Consider the following 15,686-nt stretch of genomic DNA (forward strand, 5'->3'; position numbering starts at 1 on the left):
TTATTACATGAGTTGAAGAAAACATGTGAGAGATATAGCAAAGAAGAAAGAAGTGACATTTTCTCTGCCAATAAGGTAATTTGGCAACATTCTGCTACATGGAGCAGCTGGTTGAGGAAGTCAGCCTTGCTCCACCCGTGGCACCCATCCCCATCTCTCTCTTTTTCACCTTACATTCAGAAAACCACAGAACAGGAAGTGGGGTGCGGTCCTGGTGGCACATTGCACCTCAAGAGTTGTAGTTCATACATGCAGGACATAAGACTATTTATTGGTCTTGCACATGCAATTTGCTGCTTTTCCTATGTTCCGTTGTTTCAAAATATCAAAGACAGTGATGTGCTTATAAATGATTAACAATAAGCTTTTCAGAGTAGGGGAGTAAACCCTGTTTTGTAGCATTTACCACTTTTTTACTACCACTATAGCCAATTTCAAGCTACCAACATGGATTCACTAAATATGGAGTGGGAAGATTGGTGCACAGTCAGCTCTCATAAACCCACACACCACCTCCAGCACATCACAAGAAAGGTACAGGCACCCCAGCGTCTCACAAAATTCCAAGTGGCTTATATATTCATGGTGAGTATGGCTCTCCTTGCAGACGGGGATGTGTTTTATTTTACCCAGTTTCTGGCTAGACCCTTATTCTCCTTGACTGGTGGAAGCACTCAGACAGGATCTTTGACATTCTGCTTTGGCACTTGCTAATAACAGCCATGCTCTGTGTGGTTGTGGGGCAAGAATAGCTGAACAAAAAGGCTTTTTCTTCTCTCCACAAGCAGCAGAGATGCACAGAACAACAAAATGGCATTTCTAGTGCCAAAAAATGAAAGTGGAAGTTTTCTGCATCTTCCAAACTCATAATGACGGGCCTGAGTCTTGGGATATTTTTTAGAGGAGAATAGTCAATAACCACCAAGAAGCAGCTTTTCTGTGATGAGCATGCAACTTCCTTATAAACCAGGGAAAATAGACTTGAATATCATTATGCACAATTTTGAATGTACCACAGGGCCTCTAGAACTGTAAGATGAAAAGCAAATGGAAAAAAAGACATGGAGGAAATACACTCAAATATTAACTGTGCTTGTCTTTGATAACAAAAATGTTTGCAATTTTTTTCTTTCTTCTACTTTTCTTTTAGTTTCCAAACTCAAAAAAAAAAAAATACTTGAGCATTACTTTGATAATAGGAATTTTTTTTTAAGTTGGCAATAGCAGAAGAACAAGCAAAGAAGTAAACCATGTTTCTACTGCCACTGATGAAAATAGGAAGAGCCCTGGGGGATGGGTGCTTCCCTGAACTCAGTGCTAGGGGCTGAGGCCAAGTCTCAAGCTGGAGTGGAAGGAAGGTGGTCAGAGGCATAGCCAGAGGACAGCTTAGAGAATAGTATCGTAGGTTCTGCCCCCACAGTCACTACCTGCCACTTCAATGCAGAAATTGGCAGCTCCCGCCTTGATGGTGACCAGTGTACATCAGGTTTGGGGGGCCAGGTTGGAGGTTGGAGGGTTTTGGGGACTGTGTGATGGGAAAAGACATGACCACAAGGTTGTGATAGCACATGCAAGCTCTCTCCTGCCTTGCTTTGACAGGTTTGCAAAGGAGGAAAGTCCCTCAGGGGTGGCTTCTCAGAAGGAGAGAGGACTGAGGAGCTCTAGGAAGGGGGCCTTACAGTGTCTAGGTCAGAGATCACTGAATGAAGATTAGTGGGGCTTAGGGCCTTCTAACCACAGGCTCTATCTCATGAGTATATAACAGATGTTGGGTGAGGTTTCAGAGGATATGCAACTTACTTCTTTGGGCTACTTTGTAAATAACTGGGGTGTAAAATTTGAGTCTTGCAGCAGTGAGCTTTTGAGGTAAAATGTCTTCATCAGCAGTGAAGAAGTAAACAACCCAGGGGCTACGGCACATGCACATACAGTAGAGTACCAATGGCAGGGTGGGGACCTAAGAGAACAGGTGTACAGAGAGTGCCCAGCCTCTCGGGGGCAGTCCCATCTCCATCCCTGCCTCCAAGCCACCAACGCTGATGGATTTCAGCCCAAGGGATTGCCTTTTTGGTGCTGCCTGCCCCTGAGCAGAGCACCTACCAGGGCCGTGGTGGCTGTAGGTTTGAGACCAATGGCCTGTGTGCTCTGGACTCTCCCTGCTGGAGTCAATTCCCATCCCTCCATAAATTAATTAGGTTCACACAAACGTGGGCCCAGCCCTTAGCATTTGCAATAAGATGTTGTCAGCAAGACAGTCTTGAGAGAAAAGGACACATGGGGGCTGGAAAGGAAAGGGTGAAAAGAGAAAGAACCACTTAAGTAAAACCAGGAGAAAGCAAGGTGGAACTGTCAATATTGGGAGGCACCTGAGTGACTCAGTGAGTTAAGTGTCAGACTCTTGGTTTGGGCTGAGGTCATGATCTAAGGGTAGTGGAATAGAACCCCGTGTCAAGTCTGCTTCCCCTCCTTCTCCCCTTACTCATACTCTGTCTTTCAAATAAGTTTTTAAAAACTTAAAAAAAGAAATATCAATATTGTATAAAAGAAAATTTAAAGCAAAAAGTGTATCATAAAAAGAAAAGATGAGGTAACTGGGTAACAGGCATTAAGGAGGGCATGTGATGTGCTGAGCACTGGGTGTTATACTACATGTTGGCAAATTGAATTTAAATAATAAAAAAAAGAACTCAGTACCACATAAACAAAGAACCCATGTCCTTTTCAACCACATCTAAAACTTACACAAAAACATGGATGCATTTGATTATATAGCAAAGTCTATGAAACTAATATTTGCATACTGGGTTCTCCAATCATAATGTAACACAAATTGTAAAAGAATGATGAAAGGCCAGCTTTAAAATCCCTTATCTTTGTAAAGTTCAAGGGAAATTATCAAGTAAATTAAGATTAATTCAGTTAAAGTAACTTGGTTAAAACCGAATAAGGATGAAAACAGCTCATGTTGAGAATTTTGAGATATATCTGAGACAACATCTAAAGAGACATTCATCACTTTAAATACAGTTACCAGGAAACAGGTAAGTTAAAGGCAAGTGGGTGTTATACACAACTAATGAATTATTGAAAACTACATCTGAAACTAATGATGTACTATATGCTGGCAAATTGAATTTAAATTAAAAAAATAAAAATAAGTAGTAGAAGTTTCCAACTCAAGAAGTTGAAAAAAAACAAAAACAAAAAACACCAGAGCAAACCCAAGGAGACATAACAGAAGGGAATAATACACTTAGGGACATAAATCAATCAAGTGGAGTATAAAACAACAACAATAAAACAACCAAGAAGAGTCACAGAATCAAAGCTGGCTCTTTGACAAGATAATTTTAAAAAATTAAAATCTCCATTAAGGCTGATCCGGGGTGGGGGGTGGGGGTGGGAATAGACGAAAGAGGCAAATAATCAAAATAAAAAATACAAAACAAGTAACTACAGCCTAACAGTTTTAAAAATAATAAAAAGCCTATTGTGAGAGTTAAAAATACAGAAGCCTAGTAGATGCGTTCCCAGAAAAAAAGAAGTAAAATATCGAATTGGAGCCAGAAGAAAGAAAACATGAATGGATCAGGAAAATTAAGGATGCTGAAATTGTCGTTGAAGATCTTACCTCTCCCCCAAACTCAATTCCAAAAAGTTTTACAGATGAGTTCTACCAAACTTTCAAGGAACAGTAACTCTGTATCACAAATGTTGTTCCAGAAAGCAGAAGGAATAGGCTACCATTCCTTGGAAGGTCCTCTGTAATCTTGATTCTATAATTAGACAAGAGGGGTGACACCAGAAGGGAAAGCCATCGGCCCATTTCACTTATGAAGAGAAGAGCAAAGCCTCTACAGCAGGGCTTGCTATCCAAATCCAACAGTGCCCTCAAAACTAACTTCTCATGATGAAGGATGGTTGGCTCTGGATGCAAGGACGTTTCAAATCAGACAAGGAATCAGTGTAATTCACCACATTCATAGACTCAAGGAGGAAAATCACACAATTATCTCCAAATATGAGGAAAAAGCGTTGGGTAAGATTAGACCCCTTGCAACCCTGCAAGAGAAGGGAATCTCCTCACTGGAGAAAGTTTGTATACTCACAAGCTATTATGGAAAATATGCTAAATGGCAAAATTTTAGCTACATTCTCTTTAAGTTTGTGAACAAGACTGTTTGTTATCAGTGCAAATGTTTACTGTAGAACTGGAAATTCTGGCCCAAGCTGAAGAAAGAGGAATAAGAGATTAGTAGGTGAAGCATGAAATTATCACTCTTTGAGGATCAATGTCTTCATCTGCCTGAAAAGGAAAACAACAGACTTAACAGGTTAACAATTAGAATCAGAAAAATCTTTGTGATTTACTAATATCAGTAATAAGTAACCAGAACATAAGAGTTAAGAAGTCATTCACAAAAGCATCAAAACTTTGATGAGTATTTAGGAATTAATCAGGAACCCTGTAGAATATTCCTGAGGATCAAATTTTAGTGAAAGGGGAAATAATCTAGATTTATGGGGGGCAGGGGGGAACTCCATAATCTCATATAGGATAACTTAACATCCTAGAGATGTTTCTCTTCAAATGAGTCTATCGATTCAATACATTGCCAACCAAAATTGCAGGTAGGGTTTTTCCAGCATAGATACTACTTTACTGAAACATGTACCTGAGTCAATAAAAGTACATGAATGGCCAAGGCACCACCAGAGTTTTCAGACTCAAACAGAAATCCTACAGGGGCCCTTTTCTTTCTTGGGAGCTTTCTGGGTCACTGGTGTCACCTTTAGGAACAGAATATAAGGAGGACGGATTTTGCTCTATCACATATTCAAGTACATGCAAAGCCAAAACAATAATGTTGAAAAGCCAGTATAGTAATTGTTCCTGAACAGATAAACATCAGTTAGTGGACACCAGCAGAGAGCCAAGAGATGGGCCGGGGAGTAATCCTGGATGTTTTCTCACCACTGAGACCCCAGAAAGCCCACACTCACAAGCTCTAGGGGTCATCCTCACCACCACCCCCAAGACCTGCTGGCTGCCTTTCCCCCACCTCTCATCCCTTTTGAGCGGGATTGGATTTAGAGCTAAAAATGGCCCCATAGGTCACTTGGAATCTCAGGGTTGTCTAAAGGACCACACTGAGAGATCAATCAAAGAGGAAAAGAAGAGAAGTAACTCTGGCCTTGGCCCCCAATCTTTGCCATTGTGTTTATTTGTCACATATTCTATCCCCAATGTGACAGCTTCTCTGTTAGGTGTGTTCTCAAGCACCATGGCTGCACTGGGGGCTTTCGTGGAAAGGAAGAAGGAAGCTAGTGTTAACACAGCACATTTCACGTGGATCATCTGTTTTGGGAAGCCCTTTGTTTCCAGGGTGAAGAGATGCAGCAATTCATTGGTGCTCCCACCAGTCCCCTCCTCTTAGGATACTCGAGTATCAGTTCTCCAGAGCTGCCAAAGCCAAGTACCACAAACTAGGTGGCTTACACAATGGAAATTTATACTCTCTCCCAATTCCGGAGGCCAGAAGTCTGACATCAAGGTCACAGCCAGCCAAATGCTTCCTGAATCTCCAGGGAGAACCTGTGCCAGCTTCTCTCTCTCAGCGATGGCGTTGCTGGCAATCCTTGGTGTCCCTTGGCTTGTGGATGCATCTGTCCCATTTCTGCTTCTGTTGTCACATTACATTCTTCCTGCATGCCTGGGTTTGGTCTCCTCTTCTTCTAAAGACACCAGTCACAATGGATTGAGGGCCCACCCTACTCTAGTATGACCTCTTCTTAACTGATTACATCTGCAACAAACTTATTTCCAAACCAGGTCACCTTCTGAGGTTTTGAGCAGATATGAATTTGAGGGGGACACTATTCTGCCCAGTACCGGTGTGCTTGGTTGGCTTAATTTTGTATTAGACTGACACTAGCATTATCTCAACTGTTAGGGATGTACCTAATTCTTAGGTGCCTCCATTGCTTTCCCCATGAAACCATGGTTAATAATATGAAATCATCAGATGTTTATGCGTGCGCTCATTCTGTAAACTGCCAAGGATTGTGCTGATGAGGACACCGAGGGGTTCACCCTCTGGGAGGGGAGCAAATGCATAAACAAAGATCTCATAAATGCTGAAGTAGATGCCAAAATGTGGGGTACACATACAGAGGGGAGCATGACCAGCCCAGAAAAGGTGGCCCTGAAGTGAGAGCCTCAGTGAGGATGAGGTGGTGCTTTTCAGGAGGACCAGGACATGCAAAGGCACAGAACCTTAAAAGAACATTTGTATTAGAGGAGTTCCATGCATTTTGGGTGGACTGGAGGGTCTGGAGTGTCTGGGAGCAGCAAGGTGGTGGACTGGAAGGTCTGGAGAGTCTGGGAGCAACAAGCAATGAGCTTGGAAGGCCCATCCCAGACAGAAAGGTAGCTGGGAGTAGAACTTTACTTTGTAGGTGCTGTGGAGAATATTAAAACAAAAGCACATGAATTTTTAGGAATGTACCGGGGAGTGACAAGGAGGATAGATTGAAAGGGAAGGGCCAAGGTTGGGAGACCTCAAACATAATGATGCCTTGCAGTTCATCCAGTCCAGGGAGAGTGTCGTGGGGCCTTAGGCGATGCATCAGAGAGTCCGGGGATGAGCAGTGGTGGGGTTATACGGAGGTGAGGTGAGAGAAGAGATTGAGGTACAACTTCCAGCTTCCAGTGAACACTGGCCACACAGATCTCATTGATCAGGGCAGGAAACAGTGGTTTTGCAGAGGGTGGCACAGGCAGTAACTTCCAATTTGAAGTCAGTTGTATATTCCTTGGTGTGCCAGGTGAGCCAGGATGCTTGGGTGGAGAGCTCGCTGCAATAGTTGGCATAGAAAAGGACATAGGAGGTTAAACACGTGGGTTTGAGGGCCACTGTGCTTTGGACATGGTCATGGGTGTGCCCAGAGTGTGCAGAACTAGAGCAGGATGGTCGTGGGAGCTCAGAGAACCAAATGCATGCAGGAGAAGGTGGTGAGAGGTCTGGGTGAAGTGCTCAGGATGGGTTAGGAGGACAGGAGACCTGGATGTGTCGGGATGCGGTTCTCAGACCCCAAACTACGCACAGTGAAATGTGTGGAACACTTTGGGCATGTCCGAGGCACGGACCACACACACACACACACACACACACACAAGTTATCTCTATCACAATGATTTCCCAGAGCTTTGCTTTCTAAATCTATAAAGTTAGCATTTTGATGCTGGTTGTTAAGGATATATATTTATTTAAATGCCAAGGAGAGTTCAAAACATTTCAAAAACACCTTGAAGATATTTTTGCTAAAGGGAATTTCCTGTAGCAACTATATTCCATAGGAAAAGACAAGAGGAAATTAGCTCAGAGCTCTGTTGTAGCTCTCTAAACCAGCCCCACACTATGTCACAAAAGTACTTCTTAGGATGAATTATCAATGCTAGGGAAAGGACCCCAGTGATGCCATACTGACAATTATAGGAATGACATTGACACACATATAGCTTTTAAAATTAAAATCAGTCCATTGTTAATAAGCAGTTCACTATTATTTCTTTCTCCCCCCTCTCTCCCTCCCTTCCTCCCTCTCTTCCTTTAGAACAGGAAACTTAAGTAGCACCTAGAGGCTATGTCCTTGTTTTGCACACTTGGGGTCAGGAAATGGTGATGATAGCTAAGAAATAGGTGCACCCAGTCCAGCTATTTACAGATAGCAATACCTAAGGATTTTTTAGAAAAAAAAAAAAAAAAGACTTTAGATATCTTGATGAAGATAAGACTGCTTTAAGAATACTGGGACCCGGGCAGCCCCAGTGGCTGAGCGGTTTAGTGCCGCCTTCAGCCCAGGGCCTGATCCTGGAGACCCGGGATCGAGTCCCATGTCAGGCTCCCTGCATGGAGCCTGCTTCTCCCTCTGCCTGTGTCTCTGCCTCTCTGTGTGTCTCTCGTGAATAAATAAATAAATAATCTTAAAAAAAAAAAAAAAAGAATACCGGGACCCACATTGATGTGACAACCACCTAGAATTCATCACGCATGTGCATAGACTGAGATGTATCAAGAATCGATGGCATGAGCACGTGTTCTTCTGTAGCTCAGCTGTGCTGAGGGTGTGGCGGTTGTTGGGCCAGGCCGGTTAAGAGACCAATTATGTTGACCTACATTCCTCCCTTCTGGGCTCCAGAATTCTCTCCTGTGGTGTCCAGCCTGCTCTAGCTCACTCTATCCTGCAAGGATGCCTGATTTCTGTTTGCTAAGATATCTGACTTAATTCTGCTAAGCCTTGGCTACTTCTTATACATCTGTCCAAACCTCAAGCTTTGGGGTTTGAATCTTTATTTGTTGGTAAAAATGAAAAACTTGCAGATTCCAGGCAATCTTAGTGACCTTAACTGTGGATATCTCACCTTTCTACCTCTGGAGACCCCTCACTGCAACCTCTCATGGCTCTAGTCTCCCTGCGGGGAAGGATGGTCCTTCCCTTGGAAAGGGTACATCACCTCCTGTTAGGCTCCAGTGAAGATGATAGTAGCCCTGACACTCCCTGCAAAACACCATTAAATATCTGCCCAGCCTGTCCTGTCCCCTAAAGCCAACAGGCATTACTGCTTACTGACTGCTTGGTCAAGTCTGCACAGTTACCTTGGAAAACTCAGGGTTTCTACCGGGCATGGCTTGAAGATGGCAGGTAGCTGCAGCTTCCAGGAGTCTCTGAATTTATGCTGATTTTATTCAATGGGTTTCCAAAGTCAGTTTTTATGATTTTACTCCTCTTATACACCCTTTGGTACAGAAACTTTACTTCCTGCTTCTACCAAGACCCATGTCGCTGCTCACCATGGCTAACTTTCTTCTTCACTATGGTGTTGGTTCCCTTGTAGGGCTCTCTGTTGGACTACCTGGACTCAGCCTCCAGAGGCACAGGGTGGCTAAAGCTGCTGCTCTTTTAAGGGTGCTGTTTCTTAGCAACAATGGATTGTTTGCCTCATTTCCTGTCAATTGATTCTCTGCATGCTGCTCTCAGCTCAGTTTTCCCAAACAAATCATTGGGAAGAAGTAAAACCGGGGAGCTAACACCAGCCTGCTCTTCCAAATAAAAAAAAAACAATCAAAAACAACTAACCAGAGTAACATGTTGTGGGACTATCCTAGTTGTACTACTGATTCATACTATTCATCAGTGTTGCTAGATGTTTTCTATGAAGTTTAAAATGTGTTTTCGGGATCCCTGGGTGGCGCAGCGGTTTGGCGCCTGCCTTTGGCCCAGGGCGCGATCCTGGAGACCCGGGATGGAGTCCCACATCGGGCTCCCGGTGCATGGAGCCTGCTTCTCCCTCTGCCTGTGTCTCTGCCTCTCTCTCTCTCTCTGTAACTATCATAAATAAATAAAAATTAAAAAAAAATAAAATAAAATGTGTTTTCTTTTGTTTTGGGGCCTGGGAACAATTATACCCAACAAAATTTGCGTATATGCATATAAGTCCATATGTATACTTATATACATACATGTATTCTCATCCTTATGCATATACACTTTACTTTTCATTTTTTCCTTTTACATTTCATTTTACTTTTTTATTTCTTCATGTGCTTATTGGTTGCTCATGTTTTTTGTTGAATGATTTGGCCAGTTCAGGACAAATGTGGCCTTTGTCTGCAGAAACATTAACTAAATGACTGCTCACCAGCCAGAGAAGCATGGGTTCCCCCCAGAGCCTCAGATTATATGTCGCCAAAGCAAGAAACTTGGACCAGAGGATCTACAGGTCTTTGTAGGCTCTCAGTATTTATGATCCCAGGATTTACTTACTCTCACACCCAGAAATAAATGCCAAGAAGGGATACTTCAGAGCACCATGAGAGAAGGAAATAGGAGGACCCCACTTATTTGGGGGACCATGGAAGACTCCTCTGAGGAGAGATGCGAGCATAAGTGGAAGTGGTTAATTGCAGTGTGTACCAACAGAGGAGAAAAAGGGGCTTATAAAGAGTAAAATAAATCTGATGACATCTGTTACACATGGAAAGGTAGTCTCCATTTGGGACTGCTGTGATCAGCACAGAGATCGCCATGATGGGGTTTTACAGTAGGAGAAAGATTGGGTTCATCTCCAAATATAGCATGGACAAGTGGGGATTGATAGCCAAAAAGCAGGGTAGGGATCAGTGGATGGAAAATTTCTAAGAGGAAACATCAGAAGTAAAGGGGGTTCTCACTAAACCTACCTACTGATTCTTGCTAAAGACATGCCAGAGTGACCAGATATCACTTGGGGGCTTGTGGAGGACGAGGATCCTGATCAGATATTGAGGGCGATCAGATATCCAGGGTACGTGGTCCTGGTCAATCTCCCCAACCAAGGTTCGTGCTAAAACTAGATTTTACAAGGTGGTGCACAGATGTGTTCAGGAGTCTGACTGAAGTTTGGTCAAGCAGAGAATCTTTGTTAAGGGGTAGCAGGGATATTTGGGATTAAATGATTAAATTAATAAAATTGGCTTTAAATTAAGTGATTAAGTTTAGGGCTAGATATAACAGACATGAGAACATCTGAACCAGCCTCTGAGAAAGACAGGGATAAGGCGGAGTGCCCTGGAACTCCTGGTAGCCATTCTCTTCACCATATAAGTTCTCAGTGTCGACCTGCTGGCAGGGCAACTTCCCCATGCCTCCGTGATGGGCCCAACTATGTGACTCGCGTTGACCAATGGGATGTTAGCAGACTGAATGCAGAAGGCATGGAATGTACACGTGTGATTCTACTTACATCTGTGCTTCTACCATTGTCCAAGGGGATAGATGACCAAGGGGCCCTGCTGCTCCTGGAAGGAGGATGACAAACACGCAGAGCAGAGCCACCTCTAGCCATGCTGAGCCTAGACTTGCTGATCCTCAGCCAATTCACAGGCTCGGGAGCAAAATAAATACCTAATGCCACATGCTATAATTGATGGTATTCATAATGAATGCTACAGTGACCTGATTCATGGCAAATTTGTGCTGGAGTGAGGCTATGTTGACCTCCAGGGCACTTCAAGCCCTACTGCAGGAAATATTATATCTGTTTCCACGAAGTTCCAATACTGAGAGGAAGCCCAGACACTGACTTGGGGTAATGGTAAGGAAATCCAATGGGACTCTAGGGAGAGGGACCAGGTAAGGTGTAGAAAGGCCATCAACATCCAGGCGAGGGGAATGGGTATCAGTAAAACCAACTTAACAAAGAAATGGAAGTCAATGCAAGAACCATGTGGGAAGCCTGATACATCAACTGGAATAGAACAGAAGACTTTGGAGGAAGACTAGAAAGAACTTTGTGGCCTGTGTGTGCCCTGGGCAAAGGTCTGACACCCTGGAGAGGATCTTGTTCATTGAAACAACACTGATTGAAATCATACTACCCTTGGGGCCGGTGTACCCCAAGCTTTACCAAGGATGGATCAGGACCTTTGTGGGACCCAGCTGCCAAGTGAGATTTTCAGGTCCTGAGGAGTTGTACAGAGCAGAGCAGATGGAAAAGATTATGTTTTCCATGCATATGGCACTACCACATATATCATCTCCTTCATCTTCCCTATCATTCTAGAAATAAGTACTAGCATCCACATCTCATGGATCAGGACCTGGCGTTCATGTAAACCAAGCAATTTTGCTCCAGGCCATGCAAACAGGAAAAGGCAGAATCAAGGTCCAAACCCATCACTTCCAAATTCTGCCCTCTTAAGGGAGAGCTTATGCCCATCATACATATCTCTCTTCTCCTGGCTGTTACAATTTTTAAAAAAAAAATTTTAGTCATTAAGAATATCCAATGAGCCTATTTCATTTTGGTTCTCAGAATAACTTTCTGTTGACATTTTGCTTTCTTCTGTAGATTTGTTGGTACAATGACCATAAATGTGCCCAACTTCATGAGTTTATTCTGTGTTCCTCATTGTGAACTTGTAGGTTGGTAATCTTGAGCATGCTCTAGGTTTTGCTGATGTTGGTTAAGATGACACTTTGTAGCTCTGGCTATACTGACCAACCGAGATTCTGGACAGGGAGGGGACCTCAAACTTGGGGACCCACCCAAGTGCTGCTGCTCAGTGGGATTTAGGGTGATCTTCCTGGATAGTACCTTTCAGCCTTCATATCTTTCAACCGCACAACCAGGCTGGTGGCCTTATCTTGGGAGGGTGTATTCTTAAATTCCACACTGTCTTCTTCCCAGGTTAATAGCACCCCATTTTTAAAAAAGATTTTATTTATTTATTCATGAGAGACATACAGAGAGAGGCAGAGACAGAGGCAGAGGGAGAAGCAGGCTCCATGCAGGGACCCTGATGTGGGACTCGATCCCTGGACTGTGGGATCACGCGCTGAGCCAAAGGCAGATGTTCAACCGCTGAGCCACCCAGGCATCCCAATAGCACCCCATTTTTGTGACAAATTAATACTTTCTGCTGTCATTAGCTTCCAATGCAAAGGGTAAAAATAAATAATAGGATGCTAATAGAGTTTTTTAAAAAGTAATCCATTGTATTGCAATTGCAATCTCAAGGCTAAAATGCCGGGATTCCTGTATGAGACAGCCTGGTGCTGCCTGCACTGTTGTGATGGGCTTGGCGTCCTCACACACATGCTAAGTGGAACTCCTGTCGGTGCAGCAGATGACACACTTGTTTTGTCTGGAACACACTCTGAAGCATAAATTTTCTGCTAAAAAAAAAACATGTTTTAATAGGTTTTGTTTTATTTTGTTGGCTACTAATTCAAACACTTTTACTGCTTTAATAATCAGTGATTAATTGCAGGTTCCTATTCATGTGGGAATTACTCAAGGCTCCTCTCAAAACTATGCAGCATTAATCAGTGTGACTCACCTTTTCTCAACTCCAGAGCTAATAACAGGGATTATCCAGTCGGTACTTCAGGAAATGAGTGAGAGCAAAGTAAGCTGGCAAGCTCCTTCCACTTCTCTTGAGTTTGAAATGAAAGTTTTTTTCTAAGAGTTCGTTTTGTTTGTTTTTTTGGTTTTGATATTTTTTTTTTGCAGAAGAAGACTATTATATTTGCTTTTCTTTTGGAAATCCTTTTTAATGAAGCATAAAATACAGAAGAAAGCATAAATAAATAATAAGTATATATCGCCTGCTTAGATTTTAGCAACATAAACCCATTGGTGTTTCCAGCAACCGGAGCAAAAATCAGAACATTATCAGCACCCTAAAAGCCCCTGTGCCCCTGACCTCCTTTTTTGAGGTATAATTAACGAATAAAAATCACACACATTTATTTGGTGTACAACATGATTTTTTAATACATATACATTGTGAAATGATTACCGCAATCAAGCTGATTAACGTATCTGTCACTTCACAATGTATGTGTGTGAGAGAACAATTATAATCTACTCTCTTAGCATATTTCAAATATATAATACAGTCCTACTAACTCTAATTACCATCCCATAGATGGTACATTAGACCTTCAGAATGTATTTATCCTGCGTAACTGAAACTTTGTACCCCTGACGAACATCTCCCCATTTCCCACTCCTCCAGCTCCTGGAAACCACAATTCTAATCTCTGCTTCTGTGAGTTAGTTGTTTTTAGTTTTTGTTTTTCTTGGGGGGTGGGAGGGACAAAGGGAAGGGAGAGCGAGAGAATCCCAAGCAGGCTCCGCGCCCAGTATGGAGCCTGACTTCAGGCTCAATCTCACAAGCTTAGGATCATGACCTGAGCCAAAACCAAGAGTCAGACACTCAACCGACTGAACCATCTGGGTGTCCCAGTGAGCTAGAAATTTTAAGATTCTCATACCTTGAGATCATATAGTATTTGTCTTCTGTGCCTGGCTTATTTCACTAAGCATGATGTCCTCTAGGTTCATCTATGCTATCACAAATGACAGAATTTCCTTCTTTTTAAAGGCTGATTAATATTCAATTATATAGGGACACCTGGGTGACTCAGTGGTTGAGCATCTGCCTTTGGCTCAGGGCATGATCTCAGGGTCCTGGGATCGAGTCCTGCATCAGGGTCCCTACGGGGAGCTTGCTTCTCCCTCTGCCTATGTGTCTGCCTCTCTCTGTGTGTCTCTCATGAATAAATAGATGGAATCTTTAAAAAAATTCAATTATATATATGAATATGTGTGTGTGTATATATATAAATATATGTATGTTCATATATATATAAATACCTATATCTCACATTTTATTTATCTATTCATTCAATGATGGACACTTAGGTTATCTCCATGTCTTGGCTACTGTGTATAATGCTGCAATAAATATGGAGGTGCAGATAGCTCTTTGAGATATTGATTTCATTTTCTTTGGATATGTACCCAGAGGTGGCATTGCTGGATCTTGTGCCCCCTGACTTCTAACTCCTTAAAGAGTATTTTGCCTTGAAATTTATGTAAGTGGAATCAGACTATATGCTTATTTGTCTGCTTTTTTTTTTTCACACACTGTTAGGATTGTGAGTTTCGTTTGTATTAAGTCCAGCAACTATTTTTCATTTTCATTGCTATACAGTATTCCACATCAAATCACAACTTATTTATTCTATTGCTAATGCTGTTCCCAGTGACTAATGATGTCGAGTCTCACTTCAAATGTTTATCAACCATTTATCCAATAACTTTTGTCCATTTCTCTACTGAGTCTTCTTTCATTGGACTTCTAAAATCTTATTTTGTCTTCTATAAATTTTTAATTTTTTGTTTTAGCTTTTAATCTACAGAGAAGTTGCAAGAAGTATTTAATGAACACTCATATATCTTTCCATCTAGATTAATCAATTATCAACAATTTGCCATAGTTGTTTTATCTATCTACTGATTTATGTATGTATCTATCTACCTACTTATCAATGTTTTTGTGAATCATTTGAGAATAAGTTATAGACGCTGTTACCCTTCATCTCTAAATACTTATGGAGGGGATGCCTTCAGCACAAGGACATTTCTTTCAAACCCACAATATTGCTATTAAATTGGATGAATTTAGCATTTTTATATTGCTATTATATGACTTGTAATCTATATTAGAAATTCAGCAGTTGTCCCACTGTGTCTGTGATAGTGTTTTCCCTGATCCAGGACCACATTAATCATCACAGATCTGTAGACTCCTTTAGTCAAAATAGGTTCTTAATCTTTCTGTGTTTTTCATGGTGTCGACATTCTTGAAGAATACAGGTCACTTGTTTTGTAGAATGTACTCTAGTATGGATATTTCTGGTTGCTTCTTCAGGATTCAGTTTGGATTTTCATTCCTCTCTGGAGATTTCATAATTGATGCTGTGCCCTCAATGTATCACTTCCGGAAGTCATGATGTCACTTTGATCACTCAAATAAAGCGATTTCTACCCAATTTCTTCTTCTTCTTTTTTTAGATTCTTAATTAATTAATTAATGAAAGAGAGTGCACACGAATGGGAGTGGGGTGGCATGTGGAAGAAGAGGGGGAAGTAGACTCCTCCCTGAGCAGGGAGCCTGATGCTGGGCTTGATCCCAAGACCCTGAGATCATGACCTCAGCTGAAGGCAGACATACTGAGCCACCCAGTGCCCCCTACCCAATTTCTCCACCATAAAGTTATCTTTTCCTTCTATGTAATTAGTATATAATCTATGGAGAGATAATACCATGTTGATACCAGACTCCCCAACA

At 42.1% G+C, this 15,686-nt stretch overlaps 1 long non-coding RNA gene across 2 annotated transcripts; it reads right to left on the minus strand.

Moving 5' to 3' along the window:
- Positions 1 to 6,009: 6,009 nt before the first annotated feature.
- LOC144296255 (uncharacterized) lies at positions 6,010 to 8,985 on the minus strand. Of its 2 annotated transcripts, none has more exons than XR_013363417.1 (2): positions 8,661 to 8,985; positions 6,010 to 6,858 (listed from the first exon to the last, which is right to left on the minus strand). It is a non-coding gene; the product is annotated as an uncharacterized LOC144296255 (long non-coding RNA). The 2 variants fall into 2 exon arrangements; XR_013363416.1 differs by having other exon boundaries at positions 8,856 to 8,975.
- Positions 8,986 to 15,686: the final 6,701 nt, after the last annotated feature.

The sequence above is a fragment of the Canis aureus genome, chromosome 24 (genome assembly GCF_053574225.1).
Source record: "Canis aureus isolate CA01 chromosome 24, VMU_Caureus_v.1.0, whole genome shotgun sequence".
NCBI lineage: Eukaryota > Metazoa > Chordata > Mammalia > Carnivora > Canidae > Canis > Canis aureus.